This window comes from Cololabis saira, chromosome 12 (genome assembly GCF_033807715.1).
Source record: "Cololabis saira isolate AMF1-May2022 chromosome 12, fColSai1.1, whole genome shotgun sequence".
In the NCBI taxonomy this organism is placed as follows: Eukaryota; Metazoa; Chordata; class Actinopteri; order Beloniformes; family Belonidae; genus Cololabis; species Cololabis saira.
This window is the reverse complement of record NC_084598.1, coordinates 7,943,662-7,953,979: the sequence shown is the minus strand read 5'-3', so window position 1 is coordinate 7,953,979 and position 10,318 is coordinate 7,943,662.

Sequence of the window (10,318 nt, the reverse complement as noted above, 5' to 3'; positions counted from 1 at the left end):
TTTATGCTCTCTGATGTTTCCTGATTTGAAAGCTATGCACCAGTTCCTAATCTTCCAGCATAGCTACATCTGTAATTGAACCAGGGATTCTGGTATACACACATGATGCGAGAAGGAACACAGATGGAGGTGCACCAATTGATATAACTGCTTACACTGTCTTTGTAATCATGAATACACAGTGTAGTGAGGTTTATCGTGCCATTGTCTCTTTTCTGCTCTCTCTCTCCTGTCAATGTGTGTATAGGATCAAAAAGATTGTTCCAGTGCCAACTTTTAAGTGCACAAAAAGGTTTATTACAATAAAAGAAGGCTGAAAAATGAAATCGTGGCTCTTTCTGAGCCAATTGTGAAAAAAATCAACAAGCATGCTCTAAACTTAAGCTTTTAAAATTGACAGATGAAAGCAAGCTTGTCCTACATGTGTTATCCATCAAACATCATGGCAGTTTTATCTTCAGTGAAACTCACGAGGCCTAAAGTTCAAATAACAGTGTCAATTTTATCTGATGAGCTCACAAGACCAGATACAGTACTACATATTCAGATGTGATCACTAGACCAGACACGACATATTTCCTCCTTCGAGACTTTGTAAAGTCTGGAAAAAGCAAAACAACAAGACATGCATGATTGTAAAACATAACCAATATACATATTCTCCCAGACAACAAATATCATAGAGTCATAGAGCGTGGGAGCAAAAACCTGCTGGAGGAAATATACTTTAAAAATGACCATCAACTAGTATCTTGCAAAAAGAAAAGACAATGTGATTTAAGAAAACATTTTAAACACAGGTAAATATATACATATATACATATATATATATATATATATATATATATATATATATATATATATATATATATATATATATATATATATATATATATATATATATCACTGTTTTAAAATGGGTGCATCTCCACCATGATGCGATCTGTCACCACTTTGTCCACTTTGTCCCTGTCCTCGTCAGTCACACTCAATGGCTATATCTGAACTTGGTCACCAGGCACCACCACACCTACCCATCTCAATATCTGGGCTTTCAGGGCAAAAGTTAACAGCAATGTGTAGAAGCAAAACAAGAAACACAGCGACAGTAGAACTGCCACCACAATCTGAAATACCACAACACCAACTGGGCCTAATTAATCTTGCAGCCAAGCATTGGCAGACTATCCCTCACTTTCCCTAGAACCTACTGCATCTCTAATGACCTTAAATGCATCCACAACACCAATTACATTTTCAGAAGTATCAGGAATCAATGTACAACAAGCGTCTCCAATTAAGTTCATAGCCACACATAAGCCACCCTGTTTGGCTAAAACATAAAAAGAGCCATGTCATGTTTGAAAAGTGTTAGACTGTGACTCTTCTGCATATTGAGCAGGAGTTCAAAACCTTTTATGGTCTCATTAGAAAAACCTTGCAGGGTATAAGTGATATTATCAATATGATCTGCCAAAAATGTCACACCGTACCAGGGAAAGATACAAATGTCCTAGGTCTCACCCAAACTAATTCTCCAATCTAAGACTCCAGACTGAAACTGCGCTGACTCTTTTTTCCTCCTACTCCGAAGAAAAGCATTAGATGTGACCTCCTGAGATGCTTCAACTCACTCAACAGCAAGAACTTCATATGGAAGCTTTAATGTCACCATATAACAACATCCTGTCCACCAAAAAGGCAAATATATGTACGCTTTGTTACCAAACATACTTAACCATACTTAAACATGTGGTTACGTTTGCGGGCAAAGTTTGATTCTTTGCAATCAAAGTTCTGTTGTACTTATGGATTGGTGCACGAAAAGTCACAATATACTCATACGACAGTACGCCCATGGGCACGTTTACCGAAATGCATCATATACTGTAAGAGTTACAATCTAATGTTCCCATAAACACACCGGACCTATTATGTGTATCATTCGAACAGAAACAACTGTCAGCTCACTGGGGTTTTACTTCCACTGCATCAAGGAAAAGCTGTCATCATACTTTGGTCTCTGAGTAAATTCATATACAGCAAGTCTTTCAACGCAGAAAAATAAGATCTAGGAACAAACAAACCTGCAGATAAAGCTACTGTACTGCATAATTCTCTGTGGACTGTTGTTGATGCAATACCCACGATAATGCATGGGATTGGCAACCCTTGGTTAGTGGTTCAGGTACTGTCTCTAAAACTGAAGGCCACTTGCTCAGAGCTGGAACTCTCACCACACATGGACAACTCATAGTTTTAACTAATCTGGCAGGATGAGTCGACTGCTGAAACCATGAATTCCTTCCAGCCCATTAATCTATCATTTTTAATACAGAGGAGTCAAATCCATACGTTTTCCTTTGAGAGTCACTCTTGGAAGTTATCTCGTTCCTGATTGGTCTTCTTCATCAGTAGATGTTTTTCTTTGTTTCGCTGCCATTGGCTAGACAGTAGCGTCATCTCGGAGGGAGATGGATCTTCACCATCTTCTAGCATCTATTGGCTCATGTTGCATTTACAACAGGGAAGGAATTTACAAGCCTTCTTGCGTCTCAACTAGTCTCACCTTCTTTACAACTGCACAAACACAATTATATCTTAAGCTTACATATGAAATATAATTTAATAATCTGTACTGATTGCAATTCCGAACATGTTCCCCCTCGTCACCCCATTCAATTTTGTTAAATTAATCAACAAGAAGTAAAGACAAAAAAGTTCTTGTAGCAGGGCGAGTGCTACGGGGGCCCGACCGACAGGACAGAGAGGACACAGAGTTTTGTGCAGAACCTTTTATTTACTCCACACACTGCCACACGTGCACGTGCACAGCATCACACAGCTCAGCAGCTTCAGCTTCAGTCTCCCCCTTGCAGCTTCTCTGTCTCTCCCTTATAAGGCTGGCAGGGTGGAGAGGTTGACGGGCCACACCTGTGCCCCGTCAGCCTGAGTGGCTGCAGCTCCTCCACCCTGCCACAATTCTCTTAAACAGTATTGGGCATGTATGCTGATTCATGTGTATAGGAGCAATAAACCTGTCAGGCAGATGCAAGACATTTCAACTTTTCAATCATTCTTTTCACTTTCAGACAGGAAAAGTCTCTTGTGGCCTCACTGCCCTGGTGGCCAACCCAGGGGACACAACATGGATCACCATTCATTGACCTACAAAGAAAAAGAAGAGTAGAAATCACAATTACAATATGATAGTTAACAACATAATTTTCTTTCTAAGAAAGAATGTTATTTGTATAATATTCAACAATAATGCACTCTTCCTCTTGCGGTCCTTCTCCATCAGCACTCAGGAGTGCCTCTGCTTCAGACTGTTGTTACATTAGTCTAGCATTTTCTTTAAAAACTACAGCCATGAGACATCTTGTCAAACATAGAGGGGTCCAGTGGATTTTCCCTGGTCGTGTCTCGGGTACCTGGGCGAGATCTAAAACTAAATTATTGAGATCACTTGTGCTCTCTGACATCTCAAGTCTTTTGATCATCTCTCAAATCTGGCACTGTCTGTAGTCATAGATCCAGGGATGTTTCTGCTTGTAAGAACTTCATTGGGTGTTAGGCGGATGGTACTGTTTGGTGAGGGTTGCACAGCCATCAGCGCTGATGGCAGCACATTGCCACAACACTACTTTAGCAACCTTATCTTTGAGTTCCTTTCTGCTCATTCCACAAGTCCCTGAGAAGCAAGTAGTAAAACTGATCCAGACCTATGAGAGATAATCAAAAATTCTCAACTTCTCTGAACATACTGCTTGTAAAATAACTGAATTGAACTGAATGCCTTTTATTGTCATTATACATTGTACAAAAAAACTTCTCCTCTGCTCAGTGCAAAACAGTTAAAGTGAATGAATGAATGAATGAATGAATGAATGAATGAATGAATGAATGAATGAATGAATGAATGAATGAATGAAAAACTTTATTTCTAACATGCTCAAAAAATATTTATATTTAAACCAAAGAACAATAGTTAAATAATAATCATAATAAATACAGTATAATACAAATCATAACAATCATAATCAAAAACATGCCTCACTGGCTTTTTTTTTTTTCCTTTTTTTGCATGCTCGAAATGGAGCAGGGAGAAGTTAAAAAACGTATGTAGCCCTGCCCCGGTTATCCACAACACAAAACATAATTCGCCACCCTAAATGAAGCCGTGTACATACATACAAATACACATACACCTACATACATACATACATACATACATACATACATACATACATACATACATACATACATACATACATACATACATACATACATACATACATACATACATACATACATACATACATACATACATACATACATACATACATACATACATACATACATACATACATACATACACATATGCACATACACATGTTTATATTCTCCATACATTATAATACTCAATATACACCATGCAGCAATACCTTATACTTTATACATTATGCTTTTAAATAGAACCTTCCTTTGGTAAAAAGTGCAGATATGCAAAATAATAATACAAGAATAAAAAGTATAAAGTCTTTGAAAATGTATTGTAACTGTACATATAATATACTACTTGTGCAGGATGTTGATGGCGTTTGGAAAGAAACTTTTCCTCAGTCTGTTTGTCCTTGCTTTTAAGTTTCTGCAGCGCCTGCCAGACAGCAACAGCTCAAACAGCTGAGAACCGGGATGTAAGCGGTCCTTGGTGCTGTTGCGAGCTCTGCTGAGGCACCGGGTGGAGTAGATGTCCATCAGGGAGGGGAGAGGACAGCCAACAACCCTCTGCTGTTTTGATTGTCCTCTGAAGCCTCACTATCTGCCTCAGTGCAGCTCCCGTACCAGGGGGAGACTCGGTACGTCAGCAGGCTCTCCATGGACGAGCCGTAGAAGGCCAACAGCAGCTTACTGTCCAGGTTTTTCCTCCCGAGGACTCTCAGGAAGTGTAGATGCTGCTGAGCCTTCTTTATGACAGCTGTGGTGTTGTGTGTCCAGGAGGGGTCATCAGAGATCTGGACTCTCCTGAACGTGTGGACTCTCTCCACATGTTCATCGTTGATGAAGAGGGGGAGTGGGGCGGTGCTGTTCCTCCTGAAGTCTATGATGATGTTCTCCTTTGTTTTTGCTGTGTTCAGTGTCAGATTGTTGTCTGAACACCAGGTTGGGAGCTTCTGCACCTCGTCTCAATAGGCCCACTCATCTCCCTTGGACATCAGTCCAACCACGGTGGTGTCGTCAGCAAATTTGACGATGATGTTCTTTTTGTCGTGAGTGTAGAGACAGTACAGGAGGGGGCTCAGCACGCAGCCCTGTGGTGACCCGGTGCTCATTGTGTGGGTGGAGAACAGGTCGGGCCAAGTCTCAAAGTCTGGGTCGGTTGGTCAGAAAATCTTTGATCCAGGTGCAGGTGAGAGGAGGGAGGCCCAGGGTTCCCAAGCTAATAATTAAAATGTCTGGGATTATGATGTTGAATGCTGAACTATAAGACACAGGCACAAAGAGCATCCTGGCATAGCTCTGTTGTTACTTTAGATCAGAGGTCGGCAACCCAAAATGTTGAAAGAGCCATATTGGACCAAAAACAAAAAACAAATATTTCTGGAGCCGCAAAAAATGAAAAGTCTTGTATAAGCCTTAGAATGAAGGCAACACGTGCTGCATGTTTCTATATTAGTTATATCTGGGGGAAGATTTTTTTTTTCATTATGCACTTCGAGAAAAAAGTTGAAATGTCGAGAAAAAAGTCGAAATGCAGAGATTAATGTTGAAGAACAATCTCGAGAAAAAAGTCAAAATTTCGAGAAAAAAGTCAAAATTTCGAGAAAAAAGTCAAAATGTCGAGAAAAAAGTCGAAATATCGAGGAAAAAGTTGAAATGTCGATATTAAAAAGGAAAGGGAAAAGAAGAAAAAAAGAAGAAAAAAAAGAAGAACAAAAGAAAGAAAAAAAGGAAAAAAAGAGAAAAAAGAAAAAAAGAGAAAAAAAAAGGAAAAAAAACAAGAAAAAAAGGAAAAAAAAGGTCAAACATTTTTGAAAAAGCTCCAGGGAGCCACTAGGGCGGCGCTAAAGAGCCGCGGGTTGCCGACCCCTGCTCTAGAGCTATGGCGTCCTCTGAGGATCTGTTTGCTCGGTAAGCAAACTGATGGGGTCAAGAGTGAGGGGAAGACAGTCCTTGATGTGCTTGAGAACCAAATAAATAAGAAATAAACAAAGAAATAACTCTTGCATACCTAGGTATCAATTATTTTATCAGCCATTTAACTACTTCTTTTGTTGAATATGTATTTGTGGAAACTGCTTCAATCCACTTAGAAAAACACATACTAGAAAATACCTGTATCTTTTACATCTGTTTTCAAGTCCCTGCTTCTTGAGAGAATGGACCATATAACTCCAGTTCTTAGATCTTTACACTGGCTCCATGTCTGTCACAGAATAGATGTTAAAATCTTGCTGTGAGTTTACACATCTCTGAATGGTCTCAGACCAAAATACATCTCTGATCTCCTGGTCCATTATGAACTGATCAGAACCCTCAGGTCGTCAGGGTCACGCCCACTCTCTGTACCCAGAGTTAAAACCAAACACGGTGAGGTATCGTTCAGCTTTTATGCTCCTCACCCTTGGAACAAACTCCCCAAAACGCATCAAGGCCGTGGAAACTATCAATTGCTTTAAGTCAAAGTTGAAAACCTTTTTATTTACAGCTGCATTTCAATAATTTGCCACAATGCACTACAACCTTTATTTCCTGCATTTTCTTTTGTAACAACACTTTGAATTGCCTTGTAAATGAAATGTGTTATAAAGACATCATGAACCTTTGCTATTTTCCTTTGAAAAATGTCAAAACTCAACAATATTCATAACAATATTGACACTTAAAGTGCTCACAAAGTGCTCACGCTTCTATTATTCATTCAGTCCTCATTCATGCTTGGCGATGGTAAACTATGTGATGCCCTGGGGCAGACGTGGCGGCCAATCCGACCATCACCAGAACATTCACACATTCACACACCAGTGATGCCTCACTGGAGGCACAGAGGGTGAAGTGTCTTGTCCAAGGACACAACAGATGACTGGGGGAACGGAGTTAGAACCGCCAATCCTTTGATCATTGGAATACCCGCTCTACCACTTGAGCCGCTGCCGATTACAGCTTTGACTTCTACATTTTGAGCTGAAGCAGGCAAGTCGATCTTTTTTTGCTTGCTGCATAGGCAACTGATAAGGAGCCACTGTCAGTTTTGTGACAGCTTTTATCACAGAAGAGCATCCCTTTTCAGCAAAGAACTAGTCGTTTTTCAGCGTTGCCCAAAATGTATTTATTATCCATAACGGCTGTACTATACATCCTGACACATTTCTCTCCTCCTTTTCTGGTACAGAATAGCATTCTGTACAGAAACCTCCAACTGAGACGATCGATTATAATCAGGTGAGGAGGGTTCAGAGGGAATCGACATGGATAGCTTTAGAGCTTAAGGGCCATCTCTGTAGCATTTGTCCAAATCAGAGGATCCGTGAGTTGTTTCCGACCAGCCCTGCCTAGATAAAGGCAGTGGTCTACACAACTGCATTTCTGTTGTGTAATACGACCTCTGTGCTGTTTCTGTCCTGGATTCTGTTCTGAAGTGAGAGAATACATGAAATAAGGCAAAGGGTAAACAGTAGTTTTAGTAACTCATAAAATCCCAATTCTTTCCAATCAGCAGGTATAAACTTCCCCAAGATCGGTTATACAGATTTTCTTCTTGTAAACTATGAATAACCGTTTGAGTCTAAGAAATGAGCACCTCGAGTTCACTTTGAGTGCAAGGGCTTTAAACTGTCGCTATAATATTTATTGCTTCATTTGCATTACTCGCTGGGTTATCTGCTAAAGCATTCCAGCACACTTCCTTATGGACAGCTGCTACCTATGTTACTCCGTTTAATTTTTTTAGCATAGAGGCCACCTTGTTCTTAATATGCCCTTGATTTTTCCATTTTTCAACTGCCATCAACATTATGCAGAAGTACAACTCCTTCAGTCAAACTCAGATCTTTGAGATGAGCCTTGAGAATATTGTTTGTCCTTGTGAAGAAATGCAAACATTACTTGTGTTGGGAACCTGAAAAGAACCCTTTTAACACAATACTATTATCTGGTAAATATTACTTAGACTGTCAAATACCTCCTGTTCTCTTTCTACTTTTCCATATTCCAATTATCGTGCATACTTACATATATATCTCTTACTTCAGTCATAGGTTTGTTGTATATCATTAAAATGTTTTCCATAGTAAGGCAAGGCAAGGCAAGGCAGGGCAGGGCAGGGCAAGGCAAGGCAAGACAAGGCATGGCACGGCAGGGCAAGGCAGGGCAAGGCAAGGCAGGGCAGGGCAGGGCAGGGCAAGGCAGGGCAAGGCAGGGCAGGGCAAGGCAAGGCAAGGCAAGGCAAGGCAAGGCAAGGCAGGGCAGGGCAAGGCAAGGCAAGGCAAGGCAGGGCAAGGCAAGGCAAGGCAAGGCAAGGCAAGGCAGGGCAGGGCAGGGCAAGGCAAGGCAAGGCAGGGCAGGGCAAGGCAAGGCAGGGCAGGACAGGGCAAGGCAAGGCAAGGCAAGGCAAGGCAGGGCAAGGCAAGGCAAGGCAAGGCACTGATCTTTTTATGAGGGTAAGTGTTGATGCAAAACCTAATTTTTACTATCGCTCGTTGTTCAAACAGCCACACGATACACCGCTTCCAAAAAATGCCGGAAGCTCCGGCCGGCGGAGTTAGTTGTGGGCGTGGTTTCAGCAACGGAGGAGACCGAGGCGTGGTTTGCATTTTGGTGACGTAACGAAAATGTGCAAATCTGAACGGCTCGTAAAAGTCACATGACACTGGAAGGATCCTCTGGGCGGCTGTACAGACCCTGCAGAATTTGGTTGCTTTCCTCCTTCTCTGAGTTGTCAGGGTGAGGGGAGACCACTTTATATATGTTAAAGCAAGAAAAAACGTGTTTTTCATAATAGGTACCCTTTAATACTAATATAGCTTGTCTTTTGTACCTTTGACAATATATTTGTGCACCTCCTGATCTCCTTTTCCTGCTCTACATTATGATCCAGGTCCTGCTCAGGTTTCTTCCCTCCGAAAGGGGAGTTTTTACTTGCCATTGTTTATGTAATCATTGCCCGGGGGTCATGTTCTGGTCTCTGGGTCAACTTGTATTGTAAATAGACATTATATGAATAAAATTGATTGAATTGAATTGAATTAAGATCCAGACAGATAGTCAACACATTCCCATATGGGCTTATCAGCCTTTAATACCAACCCAATAGACTTCTCCTGTTCTCCTGTGTTGTGAACTGAGTGAATTTGGTAATCTCTAGTAATCCTACACCTCATTTAATTCCCCACAAATTAGGTAGAATCAGACAATCCCAAACCCACAATTTTCCAATATAACAAAAATCACAACAATCTGTCATTGGTACTTAATTCATTTGTATGGCAGCCGTTTTTTTATTCACTTGGCCCCACTGGATCGCACCGTCACTAGAGTTTCATTTATTTCTCCCTATGTGTGTTCTCTGTGCCTATTACACTTGACATGTGATCCGAAGCATTCAAATATCTGACAACTTTAATTACCTTTAACTTTAGCAGGATGTTTTAAGACGTGAGAATTATTGTTCCAGGTAGTTCAGGCAATCCAAAACAATAAATTAGGCAGAAATGTTAATGTCCTGCTAACTTCTTTATGATGGGCCCAGGATAGCCTCAACTCCAGGTTCAAACCTCCCATCTGCTCACCGGTATGGTTGGCCACACTGCAAACACCATCCCAGATGAGCTCCTAAATTGTTCTGTTAATTGGCAGTGTAACGAGGACCAGGACTCAGCTGCTGCAACTCAATCCTCCTAACTTCAGGATCACAAGTATAGTTTTATATATATATATATATATATATATATATATATATATATATATATATATATATATATATATATATATTAGGTTCTGTCAAACTATTAATTTATTCACAAATCTTTTGCTGTTCTAAATTACCTTAAGGTATTTTTTTAATACTGTTAACAACATGAGAAAGGGCAAAAATGCTTGCTTTATGCCAATGTTTATTCAACTTTCCACACAAAAAAAGGTTTTGACCTGAATGTAACATTCCTTCATAAATACAAACACAATGTAGTCCCCAACTTTACACTCGTAAACACGGATTCCTTGTTTTTTTAAGCAGCTCAATGTTAAACAATGAACCATATGCATCACAAACATTGTACAAGAAGTGCATTGGTCAGTTAAGTTTTCCATGTAATTA